Source organism: Aquarana catesbeiana, linkage group LG06 (assembly GCF_042186555.1).
Source record: "Aquarana catesbeiana isolate 2022-GZ linkage group LG06, ASM4218655v1, whole genome shotgun sequence".
Classification (NCBI taxonomy): Eukaryota; Metazoa; Chordata; class Amphibia; order Anura; family Ranidae; genus Aquarana; species Aquarana catesbeiana.
This window is the reverse complement of record NC_133329.1, coordinates 36,950,152-36,963,851: the sequence shown is the minus strand read 5'-3', so window position 1 is coordinate 36,963,851 and position 13,700 is coordinate 36,950,152. Positions and strand designations below refer to the sequence as shown.

General features: G+C 48.2%; 1 protein-coding gene across 1 annotated transcript in view; it reads left to right on the top strand.

The window, feature by feature from the left end:
• Positions 1–13,700, top strand: part of LOC141148308 (guanylate-binding protein 3-like) — a 129,048-nt gene that overhangs the window by 76,878 nt on the left and 38,470 nt on the right. The window lies entirely within an intron of this gene.

Genomic DNA, 13,700 nt, shown 5'->3' with positions numbered 1-13,700 from the left:
CCCCTCCCACTCACAGCCTTCATCTGGCACAGACCCCCTCCCAATCACATCCTGACTCTGGCACAGACTCTCTCCCAATCACAGCCTGACTCTGGCAATGACCCCCTCCCAATCACAACCTGACTCTGGCACAGACCCTCTCCCAATCACAGCCTGACTCTGGCACAGACCCTCTCCCAATCACAGCCTGACTCTGGCACAGACCCTCTCCCAATTACAGCCTGACTCTGGCAAAGACCCCCTCCGAATCACAGCCTGACTCTGGCACAGACCCTCTCCCAATTACAGCCTGACTCTGGAACAGACCCCTTCCCAATCACAGACTGACTCTGGAACAGACCCCTTCCCAATCACAGTCTGACTCTGGCACAGACCCCCTCCCAATCACAGCCTGACTCTGGCACAGACCCCCTCCCAATCACATCCTGACTCTGGCACAGACCCCCTCCTAATCACAGCCTGACTCTGGCACAGACCCCCTCCCAATCACAGCCTGACTCTGGCACAGACCCCCTCCCAATCTCAGCCTGACTCTGGCACAGACCCCCTCCCAGTCACAGCCTGACTCTGGCACAGGCCCCCTCCCAATCACAGCCTGACTCTGGCACAGACCCCCTCCCAATCACAGCCTGACTCTGGCACAGACCCCCTCCCAATCACAGCCTGACTCTGGCACAGACCCCAATCCCAATCATAGCCCGACTCTTGCACTGACCCCCTCCCACTCACAGCCTTCATCTGGCACAGACCCCCTCCCAATCACATCCTGACTCTGGCACAGACCCTCTCCCAATCACAGCCTGACTCTGGCACAGACCCCCTCCTAATCACAGCCTGACTCTGGCACAGACCCCCTCCCAATCACAGCCTGACTCTGGCACAGACCCTCTCCCAATCACAGCCTGACTCTGGCACAGACCTCCTCCCAATCACAGCCTGACTCTGGAACAGACCCCCTCCCAATCACAGCCTGACTCTGGAACAGACCCCTTCCCAATCACAGCCTGACTCTGGCACAGACCACCTCCCATTCACAGCCTGACTCTGGCACAGACCCCCTCCCAATCACAGCCTGACTCTGGCATAGGCCCCCTCCCAATCACAGCCTGACTCTGGCACAGACCCCCTCCCAATCACAGCCTGACTCTGGCACAGACCCCCTCCCAATCACAGCCTGACTCTGGCACAGACCCCCTCCCAATCACAGCCCGACTCTTGCACAGACCCCCTCCCACTCACAGCCTTCATCTGGCACAGACCCCCTCCCAATCACATCCTGACTCTGGCACAGACCCTCTCCCAATCACAGCCTGACTCTGGCACAGACCCTCTCCCAATCACAGCCTGACTCTGGCACAGACCATCTCCTAATCAAAGCCTGACTCTAGCACAGATCCTCTCCCAATCACAGCCTGACTCTGGCAAAGACCCCCTCCGAATCACAGCTTGACTCTGGCACAGACCCCCTCCCAATCACAGCCTGACTCTGGAACAGACCCCCTCCCAATCACAGCCTGACTCTGGCACAGACCCCCTCACAATCACAGCCTGACTCTGGCACAGACCCCCTCCCAATCACAGCCTGACTCTTGCACAGACCCCCTCCCACTCACAGCCTTCATCTGGCACAGACCCCCTTCCAATCACATCCTGACTCTGGCACAGACTCTCTCCCAATCACAGCCTGACTCTGGCAAAGACCCCCTCCCAATCACAGCCTGTCTCTGGCACAGACCCTCTCCCAATCACAGCCTGACTCTGGCACAGACCCTCTCCCAATCACAGCCTGACTCTGGCACATACCCCCTCCCAATCACAGCCTGACTCTGGCACAGACCCTCTCCCAATCACAGCCTGACTCTGGCAAAGACCCCCTCCGAATCACAGCCTGGCTCTGGCACAGACCCTCTCCCAATTACAGCCTGACTCTGGAACAGACCCCCTCCCAATCACAGACTGACTCTGGAACAGACCCCTTCCCAATCACAGTCTGACTCTGGAACACACCCCCTCCCAATCACAGCCTGACTCTGGAACAGACCCCTTCCCAATCACAGCCTGACTCTGGCACAGACCCCCTCCCAATCACAGCCTGGCTCTGGCACAGACACACTCCCAATCACATCCTGACTCTGGCACAGACCCTCTCCCAAACACAGCCTGACTCTGGCAAAGACCCCATCCCAATCACAGCTTGACTCTGGCACAGACCCTCTCCCAATCACAGCCTGACTCTGGCACAGACCCTCTCCCAATCACAGCCTCACTCTGGCACAGACCCCCTCCCAATCACAGCCTGACTCTGGCAAAGACCCCCTCCGAATCACAGCCTTCATCTGGCACAGACCCCCTCCCAATCACAGCCTGACTCTGGAACAGACCCCCTCCCAATCACAGCCTGACTCTGGAACAGACCCCTTCCCAATCACAGCCTGACTCTGGCACAGACCCCCTCCCAATCAAAGCCTGACTCTGGCACAGACCCCCTCCCAACCACAGTCTGACTCTGGTACAGACCCCCTCCCAACCACAGCCTGACTCTGGCACAGACCCCCTCCCAATCACAGCCTGACTCTGGCACAGACCCCCTCCCAATCTCAGCCTGACTCTGGCACAGACCCCCTCCCATTCACAGCCTGACTCTGGCACAGACCACCTCCCATTCACAGCCTGACTCTGGCACAGACCCCCTCCCAATCACAGCCTGACTCTGGCACAGACCCCTTCCCAATCACAGCCTGACTCTGGCACAGACTCCCTCCCAATCACAGCCTGACTCTGGCACAGACCCCCTCCCAATCACAGCCCGACTCTTGCACAGACCCCCTCCCACTCACAGCCTTCATCTGGCACAGACCCCCTCCCAATCACATCCTGACTCTGGCACAGACCCTCTCCCAATCACAGCCTGACTCTGGCACAGACCCCCTCCTAATCACAGCCTGACTCTGGCACAGACCCCCTCCCAATCACAGCCTGACTCTGGCACAGACCCCCTCCCAATCACAGCCTGACTCTGGCACAGACCCCCTCCCAATCACAGCCTGCCTCTGGAACAGACCCCTTCCCAATCACAGCCTGACTCTGGCACAGACCCCCTCCCAATCACAGCCTGACTCTGGCACAGACCCCCTCCCAATCACAGCCTGACTCTGGCGCAGACCCCCTCCCAATCACAGCCCGACTCTTGCACAGACCCCCTCCCACTTACAGCCTTCATCTGGCACAGACCCCCTCCCAATCACATCCTGACTCTGGCACAGACCCTCTCCCAATCACAGCCTGACTCTGGCACAGACCCTCTCCCAATCACAGCCTTACTCTGGCACAGACCATCTGCTAATCAAAGCCTGACTCTAGCACAGATCCTCTCCCAATCACAGCCTGACTCTGGCACAGACCCCCACCCAATCACAGCCTGACTCTGGCACAGACCCCCTCCCAATCACAGCCTGACTCTGGCACAGACCCCCTCCCAATCACAGCCTGACTCTGGCACAGACCCTCTCCCAATCACAGCCTGACTCTGGCAAAGACCCCCTCCGAATCACAGCTTGACTCTGGCACAGACCCCCTCCCAATCACAGCCTGACTCTGGAACAGACCCCCTCCCAATCACAGCCTGACTCTGGAACAGACCCCTTCCCAATCACAGCCTGACTCTGGCACAGACCCCCTCCCAACCACAGCCTGACTCTGGTACAGACCCCCTCCCAACCACAGCCTGACTCTGGCACAGACCCCCTCCCAATCACAGCCTGACTCTGGCACAGACCCCCTCCCAATCTCAGCCTGACTCTGGCACAGACCCCCTCCCATTCACAGCCTGACTCTGACACAGACCACTTCCCATTCACAGCCTGACTCTGGCACAGACCCCCTCCCAATCACAGCCTGACTCTGGCACAGGCCCCCTCCCAATCACAGCCTGACTCTGGCACAGACCCCCTCCCAATCACAGCCTGACTCTGGCACAGACCCCCTCCCAATCACAGCCTGACTCTGGCACAGACCCCCTCCCAATCACAGCCCGACTCTTGCACAGACAACCCTCCCACTCACAGCCTTCATCTGGCACAGACCCCCTCCCAATCACATCCTGACTCTGGCACAGACCCTTTCCCAATCACAGCCTGACTCTGGCACAGACCCCCTCCCAATCAAAGCCTGACTCTGGCACAGACCCCCTCCCAATCAAAGCCTGACTCTGGCACAGACCCTCTCCCAATCACAGCCTGACTCTGGCACAGACCCCCTCCCAATCACAGCCTGACTCTGGAACAGACCCCCTCCCAATCACAGCCTGACTCTGGAACAGACCCCTTCACAATCACAGCCTGACTCTGGTACAGACCCCCTCCCAACCACAGCCTGACTCTGGCACAGACCCCCTCCCAATCACAGCCTGACTCTGGCACAGACCCCCTCCCAATCTCAGCCTGACTCTTGCACAGACCCCCTCCCATTCACAGCCTGACTCTGGCACAGACCCCCTCCCAACCACAGCCTGACTCTGGTACAGACCCCCTCCCAACCACAGCCTGACTCTGGCACAGACCCCCTCCCAATCACAGCCTGACTCTGGCACAGACCCCCTCCCAATCTCAGCCTGACTCTGGCACAGACCCCCTCCCATTCACAGCCTGACTCTGACACAGACCACTTCCCATTCACAGCCTGAGTCTGGCACAGACCCCCTCCCAATCACAGCCTGACTCTGGCACAGGCCCCCTCCCAATCACAGCCTGACTCTGGCACAGACCCCCTCCCAATCACCGCCTGACTCTGGCACAGACCCCCTCCCAATCACAGCCTGACTCTGGCACAGACCCCCTCACAATCACAGCCTGACTCTGGCACAGACCCCCTCCCAATCACAGCCTGACTCTTGCACAGACCCCCTCCCACTCACAGCCTTCATCTGGCACAGACCCCCTCCCAATCACATCCTGACTCTGGCACAGACTCTCTCCCAATCACAGCCTGACTCTGGCAAAGACCCCCTCCCAATCACAACCTGACTCTGGCACAGACCCTCTCCCAATCACAGCCTGACTCTGGCACAGACCCCCTCCCAATCACAGCCTGACTCTGGCACAGACCCTCTCCCAATCACAGCCTGACTCTGGCAAAGACCCCCTCCGAATCACAGCCTGACTCTGGCACAGACCCTCTCCCAATTACAGCCTGACTCTGGAACAGACCCCCTCCCAATCACAGACTGACTCTGGAACAGACCCCTTCCCAATCACAGTCTGACTCTGGCACAGACCCCCTCCCAATCACAGCCTGACTCTGGCACAGACCCCCTCCCAACCACAGCCTGACTCTGGTACAGACCCCCTCCCAACCACAGCCTGACTCTGGCACAGACCCCCTCCCAATCACAGCCTGACTCTGGCACAGACCCCCTCCCAATCTCAGCCTGACTCTGGCACAGACCCCCTCCCAGTCACAGCCTGACTCTGGCACAGGCCCCCTCCCAATCACAGCCTGACTCTGGCACAGACCCCCTCCCAATCACAGCCTGACTCTGGCACAGACCCCCTCCCAATCACAGCCCGACTCTTGCACAGACCCCCTCCCACTCACAGCCTTCATCTGGCACAGACCCCCTCCCAATCACATCCTGACTCTGGCACAGACCCTCTCCCAATCACAGCCTGACTCTGGCACAGACCCCCTCCTAATCACAGCCTGACTCTGGCACAGACCCCCTCCCAATCACAGCCTGACTCTGGCACAGACCCTCTCCCAATCACAGCCTGACTCTGGCACAGACCTCCTCCCAATCACAGCCTGACTCTGGAACAGACCCCCTCCCAATCACAGCCTGACTCTGGAACAGACCCCTTCCCAATCACAGCCTGACTCTGGCACAGTCCACCTCCCATTCACAGCCTGACTCTGGCACAGACCCCCTCCCAATCACAGCCTGACTCTGGCACAGGCCCCCTCCCAATCACAGCCTGACTCTGGCACAGACCCCCTCCCAATCACAGCCTGACTCTGGCACAGACCCCCTCCCAATCACAGCCTGACTCTGGCACAGACCCCCTCCCAATCACAGCCCGACTCTTGCACAGACAACCCTCCCACTCACAGCCTTCATCTGGCACAGACCCCCTCCCAATCACATCCTGACTCTGGCACAGACCCTCTACCAATCACAGCCTGACTCTGGCACAGACCCCCTCCTAATCACAGCCTGACTCTGGCACAGACCCCCTCCAAATCACAGCCTGACTCTGGCACAGACCCTCTCCCAATCACAGCCTGAGTCTGGCACAGACCCCCTCCCAATCACAGCCTGAGTCTGGAACAGACCCCCTCCCAATCACAGCCTGACTCTGGAACAGACCCCTTCCCAATCACAGCCTGACTCTGGCACAGACCCCCTCCCAATCACAGCCTGACTCTGGCACAGGCCCCCTCCCAATCACAGCTCGACTCTTGCACAGACCCCCTCCCACTCACAGCCTTCATCTGGCACAGACCCCCTCCCAATCACATCCTGACTCTGGCACAGACCCCCTCCCAATCACATCCTGACTCTGGCACAGACCCTCTCCCAATCACAGCCTGACTCAGGCACAGACCCCCTCCTAATCACAGCCTGACTCTGGCACAGACCCCCTCCCAATCACAGCCTGACTCTGGCACAGACTCCCTCTCAATCACAGCCTGACTCTGGCAAAGACCCCCTCCCAATCACAGCCTGATGTTTCAGGATGGAGGACAGGGGCCAGTAAATATTTTATCTTTATCAGTGTTCAGTCCTCACTGAAACATGGTAAACCATGTTTACTATGCTTCAGTTTGTGAATGAACAGAAAGGCTCTAGACACTTTGTATTTCTTCATCTGTGCATCTGAGGCGGGGATGGAGGAATCTGTGTTTTCTTTCCCTTTCTCTTTTTCAAAAGTAAAAACAGGGCAGTTAAAAAAAGAAAGTTCTAAAAAATAAGTTGAAGGGGGCAGGAGGCGGAGCCTAGCGGAGCAGACATGCAGTGTTAGAGCTCCACACCGCTGAGGAGAGAAGAGAAGGACAAAGCGGAGCCTGCAGGCTCAAAAGGTATCCATTTGAACCTTTTTGCCCCAGGGAACAAACTGTGAAAGTTTGGGCAGGAAATATGGTACTGGGAGGAAACCGTGGCAGAAATAAAAATCACCTCACAAAGAGCTCACAGGCACTCACTGCAGCTGAAGCAGCTCCAGTCACCTCACAAGATACAGCATCAGGGCGCTCTCACAGACAGAAAATGTCACAGCAAGACTCTCCATTTGAGTCAGATACAGAACAAATCCTCTCACAAACTTCTCCACAAACCTCCTCAGTATCCCCAGTAATATTATTACAATTTGAAAAGATGCTTCATAAGGCTTTAAAACAAACCTCAGACCAAATAACAAAAAGCCTAACCAAAGAAATAAGAGAGCTGGGAAACCGCACCGCAGCCTTATGCCGCGTACACACGGTCGGACTTTTCAGCTACAAAAGTCCGACAGCCTGTCCGACAGACTTTCGACGGACTTTTGGCGGACTTTCGACGGACTTGCGGCAGACTTTCTAACGAACAGACTTGCCTACACACGATCACACAAAAGTCCGTCGAATTCTTACGTGATGACGTACACCGGACTAAAATAAGGAAGTTCATAGCCAGTAGCCAATAGCTGCCCTAGCGTGGGTTTTTGTCCGTCGGACTAGCATACAGACGAGCGGATTTTTCGACCGGACTCGAGTCCGTCGGAAAGATTTGAAGCATGTTTCAAATCTAAAGTCCGTCGGATTTGAGGCTAAAAAAGTCAGTTGAAAGTCCGGAGAAGCCCACACACGATCGGATTACCAGCCAGCTTTAGTCCGTCAGCGTCCGTTGGACTTTTGTAGACGAAAAGTCCGACCGTGTGTATGCGGCATTAGAAATAAAAATGGATGAAATTGAAATTACAACCCAAGAAAATATAACAGAATTGGAACAATTAAAAAAAGAGAATTTAATACTTCAAACTAAGCTCGAAGATTACGAAAATAGAGCCAGACGTTCAAACTTGCGCATAAGGGGAATACCTGAAACTGTGACAGACCTGCAATCTACTATTACTGCTCTATTACAAGAACTAAAGCCAGATATCCCTATTGAACGTTTAGAACTGGACAGAGTACACAGAGCCCTCACAGCCAAAAAGAAAGATGGACCCCCACGTGATATAATCACAAAATGTCATTATTAAAGAACGAAAGAACAAATACTAATTGCTGCAAGAGAAAAAAAGGAACTTAATTTTCAAGGACACAATTATCAAATTTTTGCTGACCTATCCCAACTTACTATTACTAAAAGACGATCCATGAAACCCCAACTAATGGAACTGCAACGCCACAACATTATGTATCAATGGGGCTTCCCCTTTTCAGTCAGATTTAACTACCAAGGTACAATTTACAGAAGCAGATCAGCAGATGAACTACAACAAACCCTTTTAAAATTAAATCTGACAGAACCCACAAGCAGCAACTCTCCCACACGCAGAAGAATGGCATCATCTTCACCTTCAGGCAGCACCCAGAAAATTTCAGAACAAAATGGGAATCATCATTCTCACAAAAGAGGCCGTTATGCCACATCATCCATGGACCAAGAAGATTCAATGGACTGACATCCTAATTCCTGATATCTCTTCATTTATTATACTAAGAGATGGTTCTCTATAAAAAAAAAACTATATTTATAACTGAGTGTAACTACATTCTGATAGTCACACACTGTGTGGGATCATGTTACATTCCAGTTATATTTCTTATTACTTCTGATTCATATGGCCTTAGAATATATAAGTGAAATAAGGAAATTCTTGTTCAGTTATATATTATCAGGTAATAACAATAGATTTATTACTTTTTAGGACAAATATGTTCAATAATCCAGAAGTAATGGAAGCTTTTTCTTTCTTTTCTTAAAACAAATATATTATTACCTAACTAGTTCCTAGAATTATGTTTTTGTTTATTCTAATCTGAAGCAATACAACCTCAATTTTATGAGTTAACATATCTAAACAGTTACATATGAATAAAATATGCAATTGTTTACTCTAAAAGGGTTAAAATCCCAAAATAATTCAAACTATCTTCATCAATACCAATGTTATTAACAGTACCTTTCTAACTGAATTATTTAGCCTAGGGCAAGACTAACCATATACAACCACCCTGGAATAAATAATTTCAACAAAAACTATATTCTGCACTCCAATTAATGAAACATCATTTTGATGTCTTTTGACATAGCACTTCTCTCCTGTAAGCGGAAGATCCGTGTACCCCCATTAGCCCTCCTCATTCTCCCAACCATATTATGTGGGAGTGTGACGAAGGCACTTATTCCCCTGAGAGAGATATTTATTCTCTTTCATGGGTAAATTGTGATTACTTGCAAAAAATAATTTATACAATGTATCATCTAATCTCATATGTTTTTTGTTTACTCTTTACTCCAGAATTCACTGGTTTCTTTTCTATCTATTCATCTCTTCAGTCCACACAGGTTGATCTGCGCAGTCAGCTCTGCATAACAAAAAGTAAGTCAAAACTATTTGATCTATTGCCATGGCACCACTGAATATACTTTCCCTGAATGTTCAGGGAATAAATGTCCCTCAAAAAAGGACCAAAGCCTTCCGTACTTTCCATAACAAGAAGGCTCACATAGTATGCCTCCAAGAAACACACTTCACCAAAGATTCTACTCCAAAATATATTTCTCCTTTTTATCAACAAATTTACACGGCTTCTGCCTGTACCAAGCAAAGGGGAACTCTAATTGCATTTCACCGATCCACACCATTCACCTTATCATCAGAAATTAAAGATCCAGAAGGTAGATACCTGATACTCATGGGTTATATAATGGATACAGCAATCACGGTGATTTCCTACTACGCTCCTAACAAACAACCTACACCATTCCTCTCACATATATTACAAGTGATTAATACACACAAAATAGGAACAGTGATAATGTGTGGGGATTCGAACCAGGTCCTCCTCCCATTTCTAGATAAATCACCTTTTACACCATCCAAAATAACCTCTAGATTACCTTTTTCTCAACTTCTTTCCAAATACAATCTGGTAGATTCATGGAGAGAAAGTAACCCAATGAAAAAGAAATTCACTTATTTCTCGCACCCTCATCAAACCTTCACCAGAATAGATCATATTTTTCTAACAATAGGAATGATACCAGAAATTATTGCATCAGATATAATTCCGATTCCGTGGTCTAACCATAATGCAGTCTACACTACTATAGCCTCAGCCATACCAAAAGCGCATGACCCAACGTGGTACTTACCGGACATAATGCTCAAACACCCACTACATCAGATGGCCATTGAACAAGCTTTAAAGGAATACATATCAATTAATAATACAACAGACATCTCCCCAATAACACTGCGGGAAGCTCATAAGCCTGTCTTGCGTGGTACAATACAAAGACAAATGGCACTATTTAAACGGGAACGCAAAAATCTAGCAAAAAAACTAGAACTCAATTTTAATGCAGCCTACGTATCATTTCAAGATAATCCATGTCAGAGTACAAAATCTCATCTTGAAAAATCTAGATTGGAATACGATCTATTTCTCACTGAGTCAGTTGATAAATCCCTCAAACGCTCCAAACACAATTTCTACATGAATACAAACAAACCAGGTACATATTTGGCTCGGGCATTAAATTCAACAAACAAATCTTTCAAACCAATACGTTTGAAATTATCAAAAAATGTTTACACTTGTAATCCAGTTAAAATAGTCCATAAATTTCACTCACATCTCGCAACTTTATACAAGACAAACAATGAATTTAATCCTACAGAGGCTGAATCCTTCTTCTCAAAAATAACCTTACCTGAGTTATCTCAGAATCAAAAAAGCAGTTTGGATGAGCCTATAACTATAGATGAAGTTGCTAACGCCATAAAAGACCTAAAACTTAACAAAAGACCAGGCCCAGACGGCTACTCGGCTTTATACTATAAAACATTCTCAGAAATACTCTCTCCCATTCTCACTGAAACTTTTAACAAACTTCTAGATGGACATTCTTTTCGGCAAGAAACACTAATGGCAATTGTTTGTATGATCCCAAAACCCCTTTCTGATGATACTTCCTGTGTGAATTATCGGCCTATCTCTCTGTTAAACCTCAATATTAAATTATTAGCAAAAATAATAGCAAAACGCCTCAATAGCATTATAGGAAAATTAATACATAGAAATCAAGTAGGCTTCATGCCAAATAGACAGGCAGGCGATAATATACGCAGGGCAGTGTTATTGGCACATATTGCTAAAAAACGGAAAATCCCTTTATGTTTTCTATCTCTCGATATTAAGAGGGCATTTGACACAGTATCCTGGCAATATATGCAATATTCATTACAAAAATGGGGTTTTGGACCCCACTTTTTAACATGGATCAAAGCATTATATAATAAACCCAAAGCCTATATAAAATATGCTGGATACAAATCTGAAGCCTTTAATATCGAAAGAGGTACCCGACAGGGTTGCCCATTATCTCCCTTATTATTTGCCCTTATACTCGAACCCATGGCCCAATACATCAGAACAAACCAAACTATAACTGGCATTGAAGTAGGAGGTATTACACACAAATTATGTATATTTGCAGACGATATATTACTTTTGCTATCATCACCACAGGTCTCTGGTCCTAACTTAATACCAGCTCTTGATGGATTTGCAGCCCTATCCGGCCTTATGATTAATCCTAAGAAATGCCTAGTGCTTAATATTTCACTCACAAACATGGAATTGATCCCGGCTAGGGCTGCACTCCCATTCACATGGGTAGAAAAATCAATCCCATATCTTGGAATTCATTTAACAGCATCTCATTCTGACTTATTCTCAACCAATTATCCTCCTGTATTAAGACAGATCACAAATCTAATAAAACAATGGTCGCAACTTCCTTTATCCTGGATAGGGAAGATTAATGCAGTCAAAATGACTATTCTACCCAAATTGCTTTATCTATTCAGAGTCCTCCCTATTCCAATTCCTTCCTATTTTTTGAGAATAGTACAAAAAAGAGCAACTTCGTTTATATGGGGCTCTTCTAAACCACGTATACCTATACACACACTACATCTTCCCAAAAATAAAGGAGGCCTGGGATACCCTAATTTTACTAACTACTACAGAGCAGCACATTTGGCCAGTCTGTCCAAATACCATGCAAAACAGGAAATCCCATTATGGGTATTTATAGAGGCTTCAGAAAATGACCCTCTATTAATATCAAATTTATTATGGCTTGATCCTAAAGACCGCTTTAAAATTCATAATCCCATAACTAAACACTTCTTATCTCTCTGGGATAAACTAAAAACCAAATATCAGTTACAATCTCCACACAATCCTCTCCTTTCTTTTATCTGAAATCCTTTTATTCGGCATGGATCTACCCAAATTCTTTTAAAGCTTGGACAACATCAGGCATTCAGACACTAAATGACTTCATAGCATCTAAATCATTCCTTTCATTCCCATCGCTTAGAGAAAAATATGATCTACCAAACTCTGAGATATTTAGATATCTCCAAATCAAAAATTTCTATACACCATTCCTAAAGGGGGATACACCATTATCCCAATTATCCATTTTTGAGTCAATCTGTACAAAAGATCCATTTGCTAAAGGTACAATTTCATCACTTTATAATCAATTATATGGAGTAGCAAATCTTAATAGACCCTCTTACGTTCAGAGGTGGGAGAAGGACCTGGGACGGACTTTAGAAGACACGGACTGGTCTAACATATGGCTCACATCTAAGTCATCTTCACCCAACATCTTAGCACTGGAGACAAATTATAAAGTCCTAACTCGCTGGTACCTTGTACCCGCTAGAGTGGCAAAATATTCACCTAATACCTCAGCTCTTTGTTTTCGAGGATGCCCAGAAATAGGCACATATTTACACATATGGTGGACGTGCCCAGTAATCCAAACCTTCTGGAAGGAAGTCTTCGTGATTGCATCTAAAATATTTAAAAAAATAATACAACCAGATCCATATTTAACTTTACTTAATCTAAAACCGGAATGGTTAACACTCTCTCAATTCAAACTTATGATCCAACTAATAACGGCTGCAAAACAAACAGTGGCCAAGGCATGGAAATCTCCTACATTGGTACTAGCAGAAACAATTCACAGAATGAATAATACAATGTCCCATGCTAAGATGGTAGCCATCGATCAAATTCCAAAATTTGAAAAACTTTGGCATCCTTGGATAAAACAACAGTTCCTGTCAAACTTCAATGACTCTGTCCTGTTGCCATGGTAACAGATTAAATGACTTACAGAGACACCCATTCTAAGGCTTCAAAGAGAACTAAAAAGAATAATAAACTGACGAGCGGGACAACCTTGTGGACCATACCTCTACCTTTCAACCCTTTTTCTTATTTCTCTTTCCTTTTCTCCACCTTACGATTAAAGCTCATTATCAGAATTTATTTGACCTATATACACTCTACTTGTAAACAATATGTATAGTAGGTATAAATCATTTAAATACCTACAAAAGTAACTAAGGAAATGATATATATCTTTAATTTAGGTTTACGTGAACCCAATGTTTAATATTTGAAAT